Source organism: Typopeltis vanoorti, chromosome 13 (genome assembly GCF_054136105.1).
Source record: "Typopeltis vanoorti isolate ZY-2024b chromosome 13, IOZ_Tvanoo_1.0, whole genome shotgun sequence".
NCBI lineage: Eukaryota > Metazoa > Arthropoda > Arachnida > Uropygi > Thelyphonidae > Typopeltis > Typopeltis vanoorti.
Genome location: NC_143561.1, coordinates 57,627,687 through 57,650,911, shown reverse-complemented (window position 1 = coordinate 57,650,911; position 23,225 = coordinate 57,627,687). Strand labels below are relative to the sequence as shown.

The window sequence follows — 23,225 nt, the reverse complement described above, 5'->3', positions numbered from 1 at the left end:
CGGGAAGTCCTAAAAAGTACTTTTCAATTTCGCAAATAGTCTGTATCAACTTCTCTTTTTTTATATTTGATTTCCAAGTTAGCAAGAGATTGGTTTATTTTAATATTCTTTTTTTCATCCATTCGTTTATGAATTACAATTGACATTCTACATAAATCTTTTCATTTTTTAATTTGTCAAATTTTGTTTAATTAATTTATTTTAATGTTTTTATTTCCACTTATTTATCTGTCATGTTTTTCATTCTAATATATTTCTATACTTCTTTCACATGCATAAGTCAGTATTGGTTGGACTGCTAATTTTAGATCTTTATTTTTCCGTATGTTTCAATTTAAATATTCTGTTATTTTATTAGCCTTCAGAAATTGTTTTTTTTACTTCAATTTTAATGCAATCTGTGTTATATTTTATAATTGTTTTTACAACTGTAAAAACAATTATAACGAATTCATAATTATATTAGCACTGAAAATTTGCCACAGATGTTATTCATATCTCGTTGAACAATACGAGCAATGCAATTATAAAACACAACTAACCAAAAAAAAAAAAAAAAAGTTCTTCTAGTCTTCCTCAGTCTTTCTTTTGCCGGTTTAATGTTATCGAGGTCACCACATGCATACACAGGTATTATACAGTCTCATTATCTCACTACTATTTAGATTGTAATAATAATTATATAATTATAATGGACTTATAATTATAAGAAAAAACGTAATTTTGCACCACACCATTGTAACTACCAAAATTGGAGAGAGAGAGAGAGTTCTTTGATTTGAAGGGGTGAGTTAACATCTTTCAGCCATAATCTAAAGCTATAGTATCTCAAACATGAATTTTGTAGGTAGTCAATAGTCTGCAAAAGTATTATTGCAGAATAATGTGGATCCGATCCATACTCGTAATTTTAATTTCAATTGGCTGGCTGCAGAAATATGGGCTTTTCAGACAGGTACGATTCGGATATTATTATTATTATTATCATCATCATCATCACATGACACTTTATCAGTGCCGTCTGAGGACTCTTCGTGGGAGGCTATTCTACTTTATCACACATACTACACCAGCCACCGTCTATACTACACTGCACAATGCTCTGTTTTCACTGTACCATCTACCACTCACTATATAGTATTTTTGTTCATTTATTCTGTGTTCTCTGGTTGATTAGTCTGTTTGCAGAAGGAAAATTTCGAGTTTCACAGAGATACAGAGAGAGAAAATCATACTGCCTCCTACATAATTGAAGTTGTATTTCGGTCTTTAAAGTTATGACTTAATAGTGAAAAATAAAGTAGAGAAATATATTTATTCATAATTCCCATATTAAAGAAACGGAAACTCTGATAAAATATTTTTTTAAAATTATATATATATATATATATATATATATATAGGGAGATTGAATCGACTGGTGAGATGCGGTGATTATTACCCTTGGAGGGTAATGGATTGCAATGCTGTAGCCAGTGAAGTTCCAACTGAGGCTCGGCTATTGCTGTTACCCTTCTGCCATGATCAGAGCTTTAATAGTTCAATAACACCTTATCCCTACACTGTCCTCCACAGATAACGGGGAAGATGAAAAGCATTCTTGCTTCCCCTTTAAGCCAGTCCTTATAAGGACTGTAAGCATATATATATATATATATATATATATATATATATACACACACACACACAAACACACACATATTCGGGAATTGGTGATCCAGATTTCCTGTGAAAGACTTTATCTTCCTTTTTTGTATTCCATTTAATAGAAGAGAAGGTGCTAAGAAATTATCTACTTAAAAAAAGCCAAATAAATGATAACCAAGGTAAAAAAAAATCCATCATTTCTGCATCCAGAGCATTACGTGTGATTTAAACTCACGTAATAGTTCTATAGCTAATCATTTAGCAATAATTGTACATATAACAGCTGCACTTAAATAAAAGTGCATTGATTATTAAATATGAAAATTTTTGAGCTAGAAAAAATAACTACTCGTACTTGCGTTCAACAAAATTAGAGAGCAAAATCCCTTTTAATGTGGGATTATTGAAAACTCATTGCAAAGATAAGTTATTACTAAGTGATAAGTTATTTTGTAAGGGTTATTCCAATTCATAACAGTGGGTCATCATATACAGTGGAAATTATAAACTAGTAACTCTTTTAGTGTCATGGGCAAAGTAATGAAAAAAATAATCAAGAATAATATCCACGATTTTCTTAACAAGTGGAATCAATTGTTGAGCAGGGCACAGTATTGGTTTCGTTAAGTGGGAGAACGTGTTTGACACACCTGATTATTTTTTATGAAGAGGGAAAGAGACCGAAGTAATGGTTCTGATGTGATTTATTTGGATTTTAGGAAAGCCTTTGAAAGATTACACATGAAGGTATGCTGATTGAAATGTACCCGATAGGTAATGATGATCATCTAGTGAGGTAGGTGGGTGGGTGGGAAATTGATTGACAGACAACAGGAAGTGGCGTTTGGTCTCTGATATGATCAAATATCAGAGACCAAACGCCACTGATATTTGATCATATCGGGACAATTATTATTATAAAGAAACTGGGTAAGGTAGAATATTGTTTTGTAAGAAGATATGTAGATAGACATGTCGTAACATGACGAAATAAGTCAGAAGCCATCACTGTGTTATCTGTCACCCGCAATGCTCTGATAAATAAATACTTTTTTTTTTTTTTTTTTGAGTGTCTCTTGATGTCAGGAATTTATAAACAGTGTATTATGCATCGAGTTTTGCCTTAAAATTTGCAAAAAAAAAAAAAAAAAAGCTGCAGAAACTTATCAAATGCTTCAAACATCTTTCGGAGATAACTCTGTGAGTTGCCAAAGCCACATTCTATTGGTTTAAAAGGGTTAAAGATGGTCAAACTTCGAATGATGATGACCCTCGCTCTGAACGACAATCGACATCCCGCACCCACGATTTGGTAGCTCGCGAAAAAGTCATCAACAATCGGCGAATTACTGTTCGAGAGCTAGCCTGTGAAGTAGGAATCACAGTTGATCACAGACGCTTCCAAATGTGGGGGAAAATATGTTGGAAAGGGGGAAGCATTTGTATATATTTTAAATAAATTATGTCCGGAAGTTTTTGAAAACAGACCACGTATATGTATAAAAGCTTAATAAGCATCTTTTTTTTGTGATATAAAAATAATCATTTTAGTAATGTGCCGTTATATGAAATTCAGAATGGTACGTTGAATGCTTTTGTACTTGAGTTTTGAAATATGCTTAACCTGTCAAGTACACAGAATGCAGTTTATGCAGAATTATTTCACGCGATGAATTGAGAAATTAAAACACGCTATTTTTATGTAGCTGAGATCTGAAATAAATAACTGTTAAAAAACTTTCACCTCTACATAGATTTGGTTCTGTCATAATAATAATAATAATTTTTTTAATAATAATAATTTTTATTTAAAATTTATGATTACATATTTAAATTACATGTGATACATACATTGCGTACTTTTTTGTAACAATGAAATTCGTACCGATTTTTTTTTCTTTTCTTTTTTTCTGTATAATGTATTATATTCTTTCTTTGTGAGGCATTTCTGATTTCTTCCTCGAAGCTTTGCAGAGCTTATCTGAGGAGTAAGGAGGAGGAATAATAATAATAAATTGTCCATGTCTTCTCTCTGAATGGGATTTCTTTGGTCTTCTGGAAGCGGAATAAATTCTAGAAGAGTCTAGAAGAAAAAAAAAAAAACATTCCTCTCTCTCTCTCTCACTTTTGACAGCCTCCAATAAACTTGGTATTCTTTTCAGTACTTCTCTCCTACACTACTCCTGACACTTTTTATAAAGCTCAAATCTACCCAACCTTAGAATACGGTTCTCAAAATTGGGATGGCGCATTTAAAACTTCCCTCAGAATGCTTGACAAATTCTCATACACTTTGTTGTCGTGTCATAGGTCTTGGGACTTATAGTAAGTAGGGCTGTTGTAAAAAATAAAATAAAATGGAAACTAAACGAAGGAAAGAAAGTGGGAACTTAATATAAAAACTAAGTTCCTTAAAGATGACGATATTATGATGATATCTCATATAGTTTATTCAACAAGTTCAGTCGGTATTATACTACTTAAAATAAAGAAGAAAATCCTAACGGAGGATTTATTAATACCCGTTAGTGTTTAACTGGCTTCACAGCTCTGTTTTGAATACACCGGTTTTTGTTAAAGCACAAGCAGTGAAACAAAGACTAATAATTATTAAATGAATTTTGAATTTATTGATTAAGGCGTATAATGATGTAAGGCTACGAAATCCATAGTAGTAGGTACTTTTCCATATTTAATTTGTTTATTTGTATTGGTTGAAACTGGATTAAAAACTTGAGTTGCGCTCGGAGAAAAAATATCCACCTCGTATGAGACTAGTCAACTCAGCTTTTACATTCCTCTCACACATGTGACGGGAATCGAACCCAGATCTTTCCAATCAACGGACTTTATTGCTGAGGAGGCTCGTAGAAATGATCTACAAAATAGATTGTGGATTGTCACCTAAAGATGAGTTCACTTTAAAAACTATGCCAATCGAAACGTGAATATAATTTGCATATCATTAGCATACATGCACCGTATTTTCCATTAAACGTTTTGTTGTGTTCAGTTTATTTGTATGGCTAATGCCTCGATCCTTAATGTGTGTTTCATCTTTACAATGTTTAGAACGCGCTAAGATAAAACGTTCACCACTGGTAGTGTTATTATCCGACAAGCCTTGTTTGATTTTTCCCCCCCATATGAGAAGAATTTTGTCTTAACAAAGTCTAGAATTTTAAAGAGCTGTAATCGACATTAATGATAGACATTAGTCACACAAATGAAGGTAGAAAGTACATTCCACTGTAATTATTTGCAACTTTGTTGCAACACTCATCTAATAAGACAAGCGTTGGGCACAATGGCATAAAAAACAAACTCAGAAAAAATTATACCAGGGAAGTCATTTAGTCAGAACTGAAGACTAAAAAATCATCACATCATCATCATCATGCGTATCAAGGCCTAGCATGGCCTGTTCCGGCCTTAGAAGTCATCGTTGAATCTTTTAAGAGAACGTCTTGGTTTTCTTTTTCCTAATGGCTTGTACTTTAAGGCTTGTTTTGGTAATCTTTCTGTTTTCATTCTAAAAAATACAACGTTAAAATACTTCTTTTTAAATAATGCGGATAAAAACATATCATTTTATACATATAATGAATTTATAAAGAAAAACTTCTGCTTTTTATTATCAGCGACAAATTATAATCCTATTTAATAATTTTAAATTCGTTTTATTAATTTTATTCCAGTACTATTTAACATCAGATTAGCGAGAGAAAAAAAATCAAAATTTTAAAGCAAATAATTCAAAATTTTTTTGCAATCTCCTGCCCTATTCGGGGGTGTTACAAAAAATAATATATAAATGAGGAAGGCTTAGGATTATTTAACAAAGCAAGCAGGAATTTTTATCTTAACACTGCTGTTAGCAATACTATACAACTATATCGTTTTCTTGGAAAAATCCTGGTTCAAATTCCTTTCGGAATTTGAGGGATCTTTATAAGGGCTTTTCAAGAAACGTGAGTCATTTCATCCAACAAAACAAAGTAGCAGAAGAATAAAAGCAATTCACAGATATATTATACGTGGTTATGACCTTTGTTGCCTTAACATCATTTTAACTAGGCCTAATAATCGCTCTGTGATTTTGGAAGCAAAGTACGCTCGCGTTTAATGTTCATTTCAGTATCGTTGGTTAGAGATTAAAAGCGAGCATAACTTGCTTCTAACATGACAGAGATTATTAATATTTTAAACTGTTTTTGCAATGATGCGGTCGATCGTTTGGGTCTCATAGCACGAATAGAGAGAACGATTCCAAATAAAAATAAAACAATTCGTATGAAGTTTTTTGCATCTTTTAAAAAAGCTCACCACTTGATCACTTCTGTAACCTCTTTCTAGTTTTTTTTATTGTAAGTATTCTAATAATCGATTTACCGTGTGTGTGTGTGTGTGTGTCCGCTAGTAGCTTCGCTCCTCAGTGGTAGCGCAACATTCCAAGAGTGTCCAACGATTTATTGCTTACTTCCAGCCACCGTTCTACGGGGAGAAGACAACCTGTTCACTTTGGCGACACCGAAGATGTGTCATCTGTCCTTGAAACCCCCCCCATCCTCCAATCCCCTCCTTCCCAATTGTTGCGTGTCTTGATGTAGCGTATGCCTAGAGATCTCTCTTCTCAAAAGGAGGAGCTGTCTTCTTGCGTGTTTATGGCGAGCACAGCTTGGGGCAAGCTCGTCTTGACACGAGACCTTCCTACCCCCCCCCCCTTCTCTCTTCTCTCATCCGCACATCTTATCTGAAATGTAAATTCACGGGACAGTCTAGCTTTTTGAACGTTGACATTGAGTAGTTATTAATGAAAGACCAACCTTAAGTTTACTGGGGGGGAGTGAAGAGTTAGTAAAGGGACACCTGTAGGGATCTGAACCACTTCTGTTGATAGCTTCATTCGGTTATGTTGTCAGCTGTGGACACACTGTAGACTCTATTAATGAATTGAAAGAGGTAATCGCTTTTCCAGATGACGCTTTATGTGCTTATGACGAGATAATATAAGAGGGGATGAGATATTTTGAAAACTCTTAGCGACTCTGCAATACGTGACCAAACTTTTGGAGGCTTCTTTTGGGGAGTTGCGAGCAATTTGAAAACATCTGCGAGATTTTCAACATAAAGAGGTGCAATCTTTGTTATTTTTTGTTAAAATATGTATTTTGTCGCTCATTTCCCAAGTATTGAAGAGAATTTGTGACATTCAACCACTGCAGAAATGGAGAATTGTGTTAAAAAGCAGTTTGTCCAAAAACTATAGAAATACATGCCGGAAAAGGCAAAAAAATGTAATTAAACTAAAAATACTTAAATGAATCATTATAAAGAAAGCTACTGAAGACTATTCTTGAGGATATTTCATTTCTTGTGACTCTTATCAAGGTATGCATGCATAAATCTTACCTTTAATATTCAGTAGAGAAATCCCTACGTAATTCTCACACTCAATTTTAGTTTCCTAGCAAGTAATTTCGAAATTACTTGCTAGGCACTTTCGTTACCTTTTCTTCTTTTCCATGACCGCCTCTTTAAATTTCCTTAATCCACCAATAGCTGTAACTTTTTTTTATCTTTTCCTCTCTGGCTGAATCAATCGATTCTTTCTTCATAGTCTGCCACTGACTTTTGAAGGTTTGATTCTTGTTTTACCAAATGTTTTCTTTCATTTTTTGTTGAATAATTATTTGTATAAGTCAACAGTTCATCCCCTAAAAAACTGCTGCACTTTGATTTGATTCGTTTTAAAACTTTCTTGCACATTTTTGCGGGAATAACGTGTAGTGAAAGAAAGAAAGAAGAATACTGCTCAAAACTAAATGGTGATCACGTCCTCTTTCAAATCCTCTGTGCTGAATCAACTGAAGATATTGTTATCAACATTAACATAGCCAATGAGGCTCTTCTTATTTCTTATCTCCATGTGAATTTGTGGATATTTTATCCTAGAACATGGTATTTAATGACTATTTCATGTCTGTCCTGAACAGAAATCCAGCAGATATTTACCCGTTTTTATTAGCTTTGCTCATTTCTCCAGATTTTCCTAAATATTTTCACATGCCTCGTATTCATTTCCTACTCTGCTGTTTTTAGATATAGCCAGCAAAGTTTGATCCACTTTGCTGCGAGTTGTCTTGGTATTGCGCTACTGATGCTTTGTAAGTCATTGATCTGACAGTCATGTTTTGAACTCATCTGTTTTCTTCAAATTGGTCTGAGCCTTCACTTACTTCATCTTTGAAAGTACTTAGATAAAGAAGAATTAGTACGGATGTTTTAAGATGTTTTTTAAGGCATTGTAATACATGATGAGTATCTTTGTGTCAATTACCCACTCATGACATGGAAACTTATAGCATATGTTCAATGCAGTTAGGAGGTTCTAGAAATCTTTATCTAGAGTCTTATAAGTTGTCATCGCTTATTTAGCCCCGGTATCAGACTACAGTGGTTTATAAGTTAGTTATAATCGTAGTATTGAAATCCGAACGAGTTGTTCTTCTAAATGCAGCCAAAGCTGTGCAAAGTTATTTCAACTAAAAACATAACATTTTAACTGTTCTTTCACTAATTTGAATTGGTTGAAATTGCATATCTGAACTCTCGTTCTCTCTTTCACTTATACACGAAGCGTTTTTTTTTTTTTTTGTGTGGATATTTCGGTTTGTGGCCAGGAAAAGTAAATTTGAATGCTACTACTTTCCAAGAATTCTTTTTAGTTTATTCACCTTCATGTCATTGTACTTTTTCTATTTAAAAAAGTTATTTAACAGTGAAGGATTAGTTCACATGCTGGGTAAACATGCTGGGTACGAATTAATATCCATTCGCACGTTGAAAGAAAGGGTTGTGCACGAGTGGGGGGGGGGGGAGTGAAAATATGAATAAACTGGGTATTCTAAGTTTTAGTTCAGTTTGGAGGGGAAATGATGACTGGTGTATTCCTATTCCAAAAAATAAGGAAATATCGCTTTTATAAAAACTTATTTCGTTTCGAAAACATCATGAGGAATGAATATTTTATCCTTTTTTTTTAATTATATGATGTATTAAAAGAAGTTTGCCGCTATTGTCAGAATAAATAAGCATATCCGCTCTTCAACAGGCTGTGGGTTCAAGTCCACCATGTAGTTATCTTTTGGTGGTTGATGAATTTCATCGCCAGATATGAAACGATCACCTGGCTTATCGGATTTGCTGAGGTAGCTTGAAAAAAAAATGTTCCACGTTCTGGTTTCCAGAGCAATAGTTCCGGGATTATCACCACTTAGCCCACTCGTGCCTAATATTGATCTACTAGAGGCTAACAGCCCTTCGTTAGTAGAATTCACATAAAAAGTACTAATACTATAACATTTTGAAATATTGGGGGGAAGTCCCCATTTTGATTTGCTGCGATAGTCGCAACCATAATTTTCTGATATGTACTCTCAATGAATATATCGGTTTCATAGCCCCAATACAATCGAACTTTCATTATCACCAGCTCTCTTCCATGCTGGTCGCTTATTTGTTAGGTCTCCCACTAAGGAAAAAGAAATTAATTATTTTAATTTTTTATTTTATTAATACCCCCCCCCCCCCCATTCTATTTAAGTGACCAAAATGAGACCAGTTCTGCTCACAACACTCTCGGAGACTAAGAATGTGTGGTTGCTAGACAACATATTTGATCCATTTTGTTCTTCTCTAATTTTCTCTTCCACAGTTTTTTTCATTAACCGCTTCTCGTGTGTGCTTGCATAAGTACTTGGAACACTCAAGGATGATTTTTGTATTCTTTCTATATATATTATACCATTACTTCGTTTTACAGTTCTTCAAAATGATTGTTCCGGACATTCAGAATATTTTTATCTGCTGTTTTTATGTTCCCTTTATTATGTCTGATTCCGCTTGTGTTTCTCTTTCTTTAATGTGTGAGCTGGTCAACAGACACTGTCTCCAAGATGCGATTTTTATTTACAAACCATTAAATAACAGTTTTATATTTGAGTCTGTAAGTTCACCTCAGAAAGCTGCTCACGTTTTTAAAACTTTTGTATGTATTTTTATTTTCGATAAAAATTTATTTTCATCCTGCTCAAAACTCAATGGGATCACTTCCTATTTTAAATCTTCGGTGTACTGTCGTGTCCTGAATCAGCATGAAATCAACAATAACGCAGTCAATGAGACTTGTCTTATTTCTTGTGTCTTCTCGCCTATGACTTCATGCACATGGGTATGAACTTATGTTAGGCACGTGACGTTAGTGACGAATAGTCAGTGCGTTAGTAATAAATGATATTAGCATCCATGGCAGTGATGAATAAGTTTAAGTCCAGCGAAACTACCCGTTAGTATTAGTCTTACTTTTCATTTAGGTTTTTTTTTGTGTGTGTGGGGGGGGGTTCATTTCTTACTCTACTCTTTAGATATTGAACAAGAACAATTTTTTTTAATGCCTCTCAAAGAATGCCTCGGTTTCATTCTGATCTGACTTAATTAATTTTATGATTCATAATTTTAATCAACAAATAATTTATAATTATTTCATATAATTTAGTAATGTAAGTAAAAAAAATACATAAACAGGCTTTAAAAAGTTATATTAAATTTTTTTTGTAGTGCTTTCATCTAATATTTGGATTAAATAATGTTTAAGCAGAACATAATATATAATTATCTTTGGTGTGTGTGTGTGTATGTGTGTGTGTGTGTTATCGGTATCAACCATGCCCGTCGGTTGGAAAAACCGAGTTTGAATTCTATCTAGGATCCGAAGAATCTTTTTATCCGTGCTTTTCAAGTTAAAGCGAGTTAGCCGGTCTTATACTGCGATGGGAAAACCCGGAGTTTTTTAATCCCTTGAAATAGGGAAACCACCCAGAAAACACACTCAATTTGCAGACATAGCAGATAAGCTTAACCGTCTCTTGTCATATGTATTAACCAGGTTTCTAAGAAGCCAAATCACCTAGCGTGATAGACCACTGAGCCTAATATGCAAGGGACGAGATTATTATATTATTACAGTATCTTATCATGTGATTTATTATATAAGATTATTTTATAATTAATGTACAATAATGAGTTTTATTATAATCAAATATATTATTGTGATGGTGCAAAGCTGGGTCTGGTGATGAACGGAATTTCTAACACAGAATCCTTGCAGGCTGACTTGAACAAACTACTTTTATGAATAAATGCTAATGGATGTAAGTTAATGTTTCTTAGTGCATGTTTATGCATTTTGGACTGAGGCAGCAGGCTGAGGATTATATTAATGAGAGTTTGCTGCAAGTGGCTGATGAAAGTACAGACCTGATGTAGCTTCATCAAATAGCTAATGAATTAAAGTTTAGAGGCGACATTGCTGTGATGGTTAAGATCATGGGATAACTGCAATGTTGAAAAAGTACACTAACTTGTAGGAATAAGAAATCAAGTCTTTGATAAGATCATATCTGGATACTGTAATCAGGTTACTGTGTCAGTACTATCAACGTAAGATTTAAAAATATATTTAATAGTAAGATATCCGAAAACATTCATAATATGAAGAAAGCCTAACGATTCGATGTTTTTAAAATATATAAAGAATATAATAGATAAGTACAATGCATGCGTGTCATTATTTACTTCTGTTATATAATGAAAAAGAAAAATATCTTCTAGGAATGAAATCAGCTTATATATCTGACAGAAGTGGCACTTTTTTTTTTCAGAAACTGCAGTTTTTTCGTCCCACAAAAACAGATAAATGAGCTGAACATCGCATTCAGTTGACACATACCATACACTCTGTTCATAGCCGACTTGGAATTCACTTTAAATAACCCTAAATAATCCTGTGTATGAAAGTAGAACTGGGACACTCTTACAGTTTAAAGTTCATACTTCCATATTAAATAAGTCGAAAGAGCAGAAATTCACTAAATAGTCTCATTACAGATCTGCATACAGAACTTTTTCCTCCCAAAGAACTGAAGATCTACTTTCTACAAAATTCTGAGTATTTATTTCATTTTTATAATCACTAAGTTTTTTTATCTAAAAATATGTTGCACCTTTAATATAATGAAAATTAGTTAAAAATAATTTAAAGATATTTTTAATTGCATTCAAATAATCCTCATAATTTCATACACCTTTTAGATTTCAAAAGATATATTCTTGAAATAAGAAATAAAAAATAAATTCTTTTATGTATTTGCTGTTGGAATTCATTTTCATTTTTTTGATACTTCTTTTTGTAGATATTAGGACAAATAACACGCGAACATGGGGTATGGATAAATAAATATATTTATTATCTTAATCTAATCATTTTTTATGAAAGGTTTTTTTTTGTGCACGCTTATAGTACATTGGTATCGTGGATAGGGTAAGAATTTTTTTTTTTTTTTACATAGTCCAGAAACTCTGCTATCTAGATCAAACATGGAGACTTTTCAAACCACTTCAGGCCTCTAGTAAACGGGATTGGTCTCATACCAAGCGATGAAATTCATCTACTCCTAAAGACAATCACATACATCCATGCCTACGGCGGGATTCGAACGTGGGCCTGTTCATTGGAGAGCGGATACCTTAACCAATCAGACAAGATTACTCAGGAATATATACCTTGAAAGAACTGTGTTATTATTAATGCCAGGATTCATCTTTTAAGCATAAAATAAAATTATTTACAAAACAGTAGAAAAGTCTTCCACAGAAGAAAGATTTATTTATAGGTTCGATTCCAGAGATGGAGTTTTTCGCAATGGAAAAACCCTGATTTTTAATCCTACAACTCAACAAAAATTGACTGTATAACAAACGCACGAGTGCATTAAAATAAATACAGTTAGTGTTAGGAAATGTCTGCTGACCAACACGCTTTAGGTATGTATACTCAACTGTCGGCTATACTGTGAGACAGACACAGCTGTCTACAGATTTCCAAAAAGTTAGGACTACGAGAATGCTGTCTACTCTTTTATTGAATAAATAGAACCGTTTTTTTTTTTTTTAATAGCGTTTTTAAATAGTACATTGCAGGACAAAACATGGCAAAGGTGAAGCAAGTTCTGTGCTATAATAATGCCATTATTTTTTATAAGACATCAATACCGCGGGCAAACTAAAGAATTTTTAATCATTTTATTTATTTTATTTTTAACATACCTTGCTCTAGAGACGAAATACAGACATTTTCCTGCAGTCTATCGGTTGGAGAGCGGGTACATTAACAACTCAACCAAGCAGGGCCGGCTGGTTATCTGGTACCTGGGATGTGGTGCAATCTAAGTTTAAAAAAAAAAAAAAAAGGACTTTTTAAATCAGTAATTTTTTTCCCAAAATGTGAAAGATCTTTCTTTATTAAAATAGCATTGTACCGATATTCACACTTTTTCTGTTTTTGATTTTCTTAAAATTCATATATAAATATTTAAATCGCTAGTATTATTTTTGTTTGTTATATTTGGAATTTATATTTAAACTTTGTTTAGTCTTTTATATTAACGCAATGAGTTTTTTATAGTGTAAAAGCTCATTTCAAGTTTTTTATAGTGTAAAAGCTCATTTTTCTGTGTTTATTTCCATTTTAATTCGTTCAGCTTAAGAGATCAATTAGTGCTAATGCTGAAATCTGTAAATGGTTAAAAAAATATTTCAGATTATTATTAATTATCTTCTAATGAGACTAAATAGCTAAATAGATTCTTGCCAATCGATTACTGCTAAAGGAACGATATTTTTAATGTGAATCAGGAATCTGTGAATGTATTTTAACATATTCAGATGAGACAACTTTTTAAAATTATAGCTAACATAATCTAAAGTTTCATCTAAAAATAAGAAGGATATCGCCAATTTCAAGTTTTATGCATCGAGGCTCTTATCCATAACCGATTATGTAATAATATGTTTGCATGTAACCTTTTGTTTTTACCTACGTTATTTAAAAAAGCTTAAAATACTAAAACAAGCCATTTTGCTAAAATATTTCGCTTGAGTGATCCGATCCCATAAAATAAACAAAAAACTTGCTAAAAAATCCATTTTTGTGAAAAACCTTTCATTAAATAGTACACTTTATTCTTACGAGGCCACTTTACATGTAACACCTGCTCTTAGAAATACCTAATCTTGAATATAAATAAGATGGTCATAATTAAAGGTTAAGCCTTAAAAACAGGAAGGTCATTAGAACATTCCATCGTTGACAAAACCCCTTTGAACAGACCATTTTGTTGGTTAAGAAAAAAAAAAGTGACGCCACTGAATAATTCCGATTATGGCTAACGCTAATTTGAATAAAAACATAAATAATTTATACTTCTTCGGTAACATCAATGTTTATTATATTCAGAATTTTATAACTGTATACTTGTCCCACATGAATTATTTATTATCGTTTGGAATGTCATTCTATCTCAACGAATGGAGCCTCTGCTAACTGAATATTACGCGTTACATAACATAATATAAGGAACTGAAATAAAAAGAAAGCAACAAATAAAATTTAATATGTTTTTTATTTAATTTCAGAACTGGAGAAATCGAACTACACCTGCTAATGGAATTATACAAGAACCAATCGCCAAAGTGCTTTAATACACGATAACAGCACCACCTAGTTAATTTTACACCTATCGATGAATACTGATACGTAAATTATTTTGAATGACATCCGGGGAGGATTCGATGACATCACAGCTGCCTTGACACGATCGTAATCCATATTCTTCATTCCTTTAGCCAAGCACTCACCTTTCCCTTTCAATTTTTGTTTGGATTTTATTTTATTTTTCAAAGTATTTTAGAAAATTCCGTTCACAGTAAACACAAAAAATATTGTACCACAATATATCTGTGAAAGATCTACAATCTTGAGTGATACTATCTGAACGTATCATTATAAGTAGCACGTTAAAACAAATTTTATTTTATTTTCTTTATTTAAAGATAATTAAGAATATAATTATATGTTATCTGTAAAAGTATTTTATTTAATAGAAAATATTTGCAAGAAAAATTTAAAATTCCCAATAAATTTAGCATTAATAATATACCTTTTTGATGTTTGTATATATTATACAAACGGATATATTATTAATGCTAAATTTATTGGGAATTTTAAATTTTTCTAGCAAAAGAAATTTCTACTATATTTATATGATAGCGGTACTTGAATTCCGCAATACCCTTGGAGGGTGATGGATGGCAATGCTGTAGCCAATGAAGTTCTAACTGAGGCTCGGCTATTGCTGTTACCTTCCTGCCATGATCAGAGCTTTAATTGCTTAATAACACCTTATCCCTACACTGTCCTCTACAGATAACGGGGAAGATGAAAAGCATTCTTGCTCCCCCCCTTTTAGCCAGTCCTTATAAGGATAAGGACTACTATATTTATATAGTAGAAATTTCTCTAATGCTTTTTCTACTATATTTATCACCCTTGGAGGGTAATGGATGGCAATGCTGTAGCCAATGAAGTCCTAACTGAGGCTCGACTATTGCTGTTACCCTCCTGCCATGATCAGAGCTTTAATTGCTTAATAACACCTTATCCCTACACTGTCCTCTACAGATAACGGGGAAGATGAAAAGCATTCTTGCTTCACCCCTTTAAGCCAGTCCTTATAAGGATAAGGACTACTATATTTATATTTAGGGACGAATAGAAGAAAAGTCCTTTTGAGGACTTCCAGGGTAACAAATAGCAATGCTGTAACCAATGAAGTTTTAACTGAGGCTCGGCTATTGCCGTTACCCAGCCATGACTAGAGCTTTTTAGCTCAATAACACTCCATCCACACAGATTTTCTTCATTCAGATAACGGGATAAAGAGTCAAGGACTCAGTCCATCGCCCAGTTCTTATAAGAACTATAAGAACTACTATATTTAGGTATATATGTATTGTATACTGTATATGGTTGGTGGAATACCCTTGGAGGGTAATGAATGGCAATGCTGTAGCCAATGAAGTCCTAACTGAGGCTCGGCTATTGATGTTACCCTCCTGTCATGATCAGAGCTTTAATAGCTCAAAATATGTGGTTGGTGGAATACTCTTGGAGGGTAATGAATGGCAATGCTGTAGCCAATGAAGTCCTAACTGAGGCTCGGCTATTGATGTTACCCTCCTGTCATGATCAGAGCTTTAATAGCTCAAAATATATGGTTGGTGGAATACCCTTGGAGGGTAATGAATGGCAATGCTGTAGCCAATGACGTCCTAACTGAGGCTCGGCTATTGCTGTTACCCTCCTGTCATGATCAGAGCTTTAATAGCTCAATAACACCTTATCCCTACACTGTCCTCTACAGATAACGGGGAAGATGAAAAGCATTCTCGCTTTGCCCCTTTAAGCCAGTCCTTATAAGGACTACTATTTTTAATAGAGGCTGGAGTAGGAAATTGGAGAAAAGTCCTTTTTAGGACTTCCGTGGTAACGAATGGCAATGCTGTAGTCAATGAAGTTTTAACTGAGGCTCGGCTATTGCCGTTACCCAGCCATGACTAGAGCTTTTAGCTCAATAACACCTCATCCACACAGATTTTCTTCATTCAGATGACGGGATAAAGAGTCAAGGACTCTGTCCATCTCCCAGTTCTTTTAAGAACTAATATTTTTAATAAAATAAATATAAATTAAATAAAATATCTAATTTAATTGAGTTGTTTATGTTTATTACATCGTTTCCGTTGAGGCTTTTGTTAACGTCTGGATATATAATCCGATAAATAAAAATCTAATAAGATATTTATTATCATATATAATATAATCTGAATATCTACTAGGACATCCAAATCTTCATTGCAACGTAAATGATAGTATAGCTCAAATAATTAAACTTATTAATTTGTTCAGTTATTTTGTGGTTTGTAACTATTTTGCTATTTTGTTTCGCATATATTTTTCAGTTTTTTAAATGAGAAATTGACTTATTATATTGGTTCATTATTAAATTTATTTTCAGCTTTTTACAGATTTCTTCAGTTTCTCCAAATATCACTTGATCTGAGAAGAGAAAAAAATATCTAAAAAAAACAGTTTTTCCTGTTCAAACTTCGTTGTTTATCCCCAATTCTTTGATTAACATTAAACCATTTTATTAATAATGATATTATTATTATTAAATAAATTAATAATTATAATTAATATTATTATTAATAATGATATTTTATTATTACTAATAATAAGGAAAGAATTCAGCATACAGCCACTTTCCTAGTACACCCATTTGTTTTTTCTAAACCATTAAGATATCAATAACATCTATTTAATTTCATTTTTTTTAATGAAAGCAAAAGTATTCAGAACCTATAAATGATACACTGATATTGAACCTAAATCTTTGGACACTTCTTTCAAAGACAAATATCAATATATCACAGATTCGTTATATTTAGAATATTATAATATAATATTATAATATAGGCGTGGCTTTGGTACGCGATTCCTTATAAGGACTGGCTTAAAGAGGCGAAGCAAGAATGCTTTTCATCTTCCCCGTTATCTGTAGAGGACAGTGTAGGGATAAGGTGTTATTGAGCTATTAAAGCTCTGATCATGGCAGGAGGGTATTCAAATCAATATCAATAGTTGACATTTCATTTTGCAGTTGGTGTATGATTGTGAATAACTTAATGTATGCAGCTGATTTAATTTTATTATCATGTAATCTTTCCGACTACTATTTTATGACTCTTGATATTTTATATGATTTTAAAACTAGTTTATTCACTTGATTTGAATAGAGTCGATTCGTTTATGAAAGTAAGTTGATCTGAATCGAACAATTGGCTAAGTAATGCATCAACTCTTTTCAGTGCGTGAAGACGACTCATTCTCTCACTTAGAAAAGTTGGCTCACTCATCAGTTATCAATGTCTAGTAGTGATAACTATATTTAACTATATTTATTATAGTTAAACTATATTACGATTAACTATATTTACTTGCAAAACTGTACAGCAATGCACTTCAGTCGATTACAAGCTATGCCACCAATAACCAGGATGCTTGGAATTGTGAAATATCATCACCTATTTTTCATTTTTTAAAAATTTTTTTTAGGGATCTAACTTCCATGTTTCCGGCCCAGTTTTTTAACATACAGATATGTCCCACCAATTTTGTGCGGTGATGTAATAAATTGAAAAGATGTGGGTTCAGATGCCGTCTAAAAATGAAGAACTTTAATAATGGTTTTTTAGACTAAAGGGAAAAAAAGGATCCACATTATACGTAGGAGGCCATTCTTTTCCTCCTCAAAAAACCGGGTGAAGAACATAAGTGATGAACAAATGTAATATCTGCTCTCATTTCTTAGTTGATTTGGTCCTAATTTCAATTGGTTCTCTAACTCTCTGGAGTACACTTTGTACTTTCATGCTGTTATCTCCTTGTCTGCTCAATTTTCCGACTTTGTTCCGAGGTGGAAATGCGCCAATACATGCGCTGTAGGATAGTTTGTTTCGTTTAATGGACAACTCAATGATGAATGATATCCAATGTTTGAGAAATACTTGTGTCGTAATAGTAAGAATAGATTACACCTACACTTCTAAGATAAGCAATCTTCTCATTTCTCTTCGTAGCGTCTATCAAATTCTTTGTGATTGCCACCTTTCCTATTTCGGACAAACCGGACGTTCTGTAAAAAAAAAAAAAAAAAAAAAAAAAAAATACAAGAACACCAATATTACATCATTAATAAAAAATCTGGCTTAGCGAAACATGGAATTGACATGAACCACACAGTCTTCTGGTCTAAAACACAATCATTCCATCAATGCCGCTTCAAGTTCGAACGCTCATTTAAGGGTAGCGCCGAAGTTCTGCTTCATCGTCCTAATCCGAATCGAAACGAATGCCTCTCCTTAGCAAAAATCCCAGATTTTTGCCAAGGAGAGGCATTTACATCTATTCACTCACATCGCATTGTTCCTTTTATACATCACAGCTCATACAGTTTAAAAAAAAAAAAAACTTCTCTACCTTGTACTTATTAGCCTTCCTGCCACTGATAATCGTAAATTTCAGGTTGCAATACATAGAAATTAAAGTTTATTACTTTGATATATATTATAGAAAAATATATATGTAACGTAAATCTGTTTTATGTTTTATTCCCCAAAGTTGTTTTAGCACAAATTTTTGCAAATTAGTGTGCAACCGGTTTCCACCCTTAGCGGAAAACGATGGTCATGGCGGCAAAGTTTCTTCATATAGTGATCTTTAACTCCTTGTTCTACGGTCAATTTCTTTAGGTTGCGTAGTTAATTTTTGGGCAGAAAACAAAACTTACTTGCCAGCACCAACATTGATTAGTTCAGAAACGGTCTGAAAAATGCTTAGAACAAGCTCCTCCAATTGGCAACGAGTATATCGACCCACATCCTTTATATATAAAATAAAACAATTAAAAGTAGACAAACGTCATCTGCCTACTCCTTTCCTTATAAGGACTGGCTTAAAGGGGCGAAGCAAGAATGCTTTTCATCTTCCCCGTTATCTGTAGAGGGCAGTGTAGGGATAAGGTGTTATTGAGCAATCGAATACCCTTGGAGGTATTGAATTCATTCAATCCAATACCTCCAAGGGGTATTGGATTGAATGAATCAATCCATAATCTCTACTAGTTCTTAAAAGAACTGGGCGATGGACTGAGTCCTTGACTCTTTATCCCGTCATCTGAATGAAGAAAATCTGTGTGGATGGAGTGTTGTTGAGCTAAAAAGCTCTAGTCATGGCTGGGTAACGGCAATAGCCGAGCCTCAGTTAAAACTTTATTGGCTACAGCATTGCCATTTGTTACCCTGGAAGTCCTAAAAAGGACTTTTCATAATCTCTACTAGGATTCTATTCCGTAATATAATATAAAATCTATATTAATAAAAAAAAGGTGTATATTCAAATCTCATTAATTAATAACATTTATTTATTAATTCCTAAAAATTTTAAAGAATTAAATATAGCATATTATTTTCTTTAATATTCACTAACTTTAATGTACAGACTTTTCCTCTTCATAAACGACTTTTTACTTAAACACAATATGAATAATAAAAGGAAACGAGGGGAAAAAAGATACTGGCTTATGAGATTTTTATTCAGAGTTATTATGACCGAGTTTAAATATACGAAAAGGGTAAAATCGATGACTGCAAAATCTCTTTTATTATTACAAATGAATATCAGTTATTTTAACAGTATCTGTATCGACTTGGATAGAGGTAGTAATACTTCTGACTGCTTCTTTGCCACGTGTTATTACTAATAATACGATGTGGTATACTCTGGAACCCAACCCAAACATTTTTACGCCTCTAATAAGCAAAGAAATAATGTTACACAGAAGATGAAAAACAACTATGATACAGCGGCATATTTACTCACAACACACATAGATATTGAATACGCAATGAGGTCATTAGCAAATGACCTTAAGCCAGCAAAACCAAACTTTATTTACATAAATTGACAAAGCTTTTAAAACTGTTTAGCGTCTTGAGATTTACTCATTACCTAGTTATCGCTAATATTGCTGCTGACTTCTGCTACGTGTTGGTTTAAGAATGGAGACATATTCTGACAAGCATAACTTCTGGAGATTAGGTTTAGCTACTAAGAACTAATAAGAACTAAGAATTAATACTGCAACTTATTTGAAAGTATAAATTTCTGATTTAAAATCCAAATTAGTTAGCAGCGTAAGATTATTTTCAAGCGGAAATAAAACTGCATTAAATTGATAAGTTAAATAATAGAATAACCCTTTTTATTGAACCAGGTTTCTTAATCGCCCTGTGTTCTTCGATCGGTTTGTCTGCTTTCGACAATGAAGCAAGCTCCATTCTAAATGTTTCTCATTTATATCGGGAAGAGAAATGTTTCTTATTTCTTCTCCTGAATAGAATTCGACTGCAAAACTTTCCATTAGCACAAATGTTAAAATGCACATGTGTTTTTCGATTACGATTGGGTAGGATCAACACTTCTTCAGGTGGTAATGCACATCAAAAGTGGATAGCGTGAAATTCAGTCTTACATGTACTGAATCCAAATCTAATTGTGTTTGTTCCATTGCTAATTAAATGGAAATTTAAAGAGAGAGAGAGAGAGAGAGAGAGAGAGAGAGAGAGAAATAGATTGCATTAAAATAATAGCGTTTATCTACTTTTTATCAAATTCAGAAAAATTAATAATTCAATTTGCTGAACTTTGACGAAGATAAGTTCAATTATCTTAGACGAGTTCAACAGAAATATCTACTTTTTATCAAAATTCAGAAAAATTAATAATTGAATTTGCTGAACTTAGGCGAAGGACGAGTTCAACAAAAATTTTGAATTGGGACAGTGAGTAATAATAATCAAATTTTTATTCTCTTTCGGGACTTCTCCCAGATACGCTCTCCTTTAAATTTATTATAAAATAACATGTATATAATAGAAACTGGTGTACTTCCAAACAATAAAATAAAACATTTACATAATCAATTAAAGTAATAATAAAATACTATTATTTTATGGTATAATATTACTTGCACTTATATATTTATATTTTTATCTCTTTATAATTTCTTTTTCTAGGATATTAGGTTATTTAACTTGTATGTCTGCTATTCTGTTTCATTCTCAGATAAGAGAAGTCATTCTAATGCTTTTGTTATATCTTATTTCTCTCGCACGTGCTAAATCTAATCGTTATTTTATAGCCTATTAACATTTCATAGAAGACTGAATATTGGCTTTAAATCTTTTCAAACAGCATTCAAATTACCACTGTTTGTCATATTTGCACCTTCTATTAAGTCATCTCTCCAAAAGACTTGGCGGTGTAATTAACGTGACTTAATAGGCAGGTCATAGGTCAGTGTGTAATTTGAGATTTACAAAAGAAACATTGTATAAGGGATAGTCCCTCCGAGTACCTCTTCTTTCAATGTCCCTGGGTACAATCATGTACCGATGGATTTATTGCGTGCGTGGTAGGCGCGGATACGTTGGGAAAAAAAAAAGTTGGGTGATGTCTCGCAAAATAAACTGTGGGCGATGATTTACTAGAATCTATTATTAAGAAACTTGCAATTTCTTTGAGGTTCTATCTAGACGAGAAGGAATTTGTAGCGGTATGGGTGTAATCTGGTAGAAGGGCGAAAGTATGTTGAGATAACTTGACAGTTTGCTTCCAGTACTGGGTTGTTTGTAAGGCTTTCTTGACTTATGTTTTTTACGTGGTGCGAGTAAGAAATCAAAGCAATTACACAGTGGCATAGCATCAAATAGTATTGAGCAGTTTTGTGGCATATTGTTGCATTTTAATTATGATTTTGAGGAGGTTTTTTAATGTAAATTCCACGCATGGAAGGTTGTGAACTTATATACATTAGTACGGTGGGTGGGCTAAATTCTTTTATATTTTTATTAATTTTATATATATTTTTGGATTTTATTTCTTCTTCTTCTTCTTGTGCCTTTATCCCATCTATTTGGGGTCAGCCTTCTTACATGATACGACCTTACACGCGCGATTCCGACCGACTTAGCCTGACGTTGCAGGAGGCGGATACTTTTGTCTGTAGAAGTGTGTGATCCCGAGGCCAGTTTGCCTTTTCTGAGGGACGAAAAACCTGAGTTTCCGGGTGAAAAAAAAAACAGTTAGACCGACTAACTCACCTTTCGTCGAAAGAGACCAGGTAAAGGTCCCTAACGTCATGGACTTTCTGACCGAAAGGCTTCGTCTATATCGACTGAGCTACGGAGACGCTTTTGAAACAAACAAACAAGAAAGATAATTTTGTTACTTATTTACAGCTCTATTTTAATTTCATTTTTTATAAAAATAGAGCAATAAATAGGTAACACAATTTGAATATCTTGAAAACAGCAGGTATTGTCGCTGAAGTTCTAAGTAATGCACTAAGAATGCCATTAAATCTGAAGGAACTTAATCGAATGCGTCATTTCAATTTTTCCTCAGTAAAATGTAATAATGATTATAGTCATCAAAGACAAAAATACGGTTCTTCGAATCTACTTTTTAAAATCATGTAAGGTTGAGGCAAAGGTGGACCAAGCACCGTGTGTGATCACTTTTGGAATTTGCGACCGCTTAAGAAAAGCAGAAAAAAAAATCAGTTTACTTATTTAGTTAAAAAAAAAGGAATATTTCATTATTATTTTAAATCATGAATTGCGTGCATTCTGCTGTAGTATAGTGCTTAAAATTTGGATTAATTGGTTGTTTGTAGCAAAGAACGATTTGTTAGCAAGTGGATTTTAGAAGCGCTATTTAAAGAAACTTGTCAACGAATCAAAAATATATATTCAATACAAATCTACTGCAAGTAAGAAACAGAAAAGGTGGGTAACTCAGGTGTTTTTCTCCCACGAAACAAGTACACCTACTAGAATAACACAAAATTAGCAGACATAATATACCGTCGTCATAGTTTAGTTTAGTCATTCAAAACAACTTTATAACTCTTGCTACTGAACAAAGAAACGTTTTCTAGGATCTTCTTTGCTATACTCACCTCAAAAAAGCTTCCTATGTGAAGATTTTTTGTTTT

The 23,225-nt window shown here is 33.0% G+C and overlaps 1 protein-coding gene across 4 annotated transcripts in view; it reads left to right on the top strand.

Annotated features, from left to right (window-relative positions):
- Positions 1 to 23,225, top strand: part of LOC150100184 (uncharacterized) — a 251,258-nt gene that overhangs the window by 125,713 nt on the left and 102,320 nt on the right. Inside the window, exon 1 of one of the 4 annotated variants that reach the window (XM_090403027.1) lies at positions 14,233 to 14,365. The exons of the other annotated variants lie outside the window; for them this stretch is intronic. The gene's annotated coding sequence lies outside the window, so the exon portion shown is untranslated. Of the gene's footprint in view, positions 1 to 14,232; positions 14,366 to 23,225 lie in introns of those variants that run through there. 4 annotated transcript variants of the gene reach the window in all.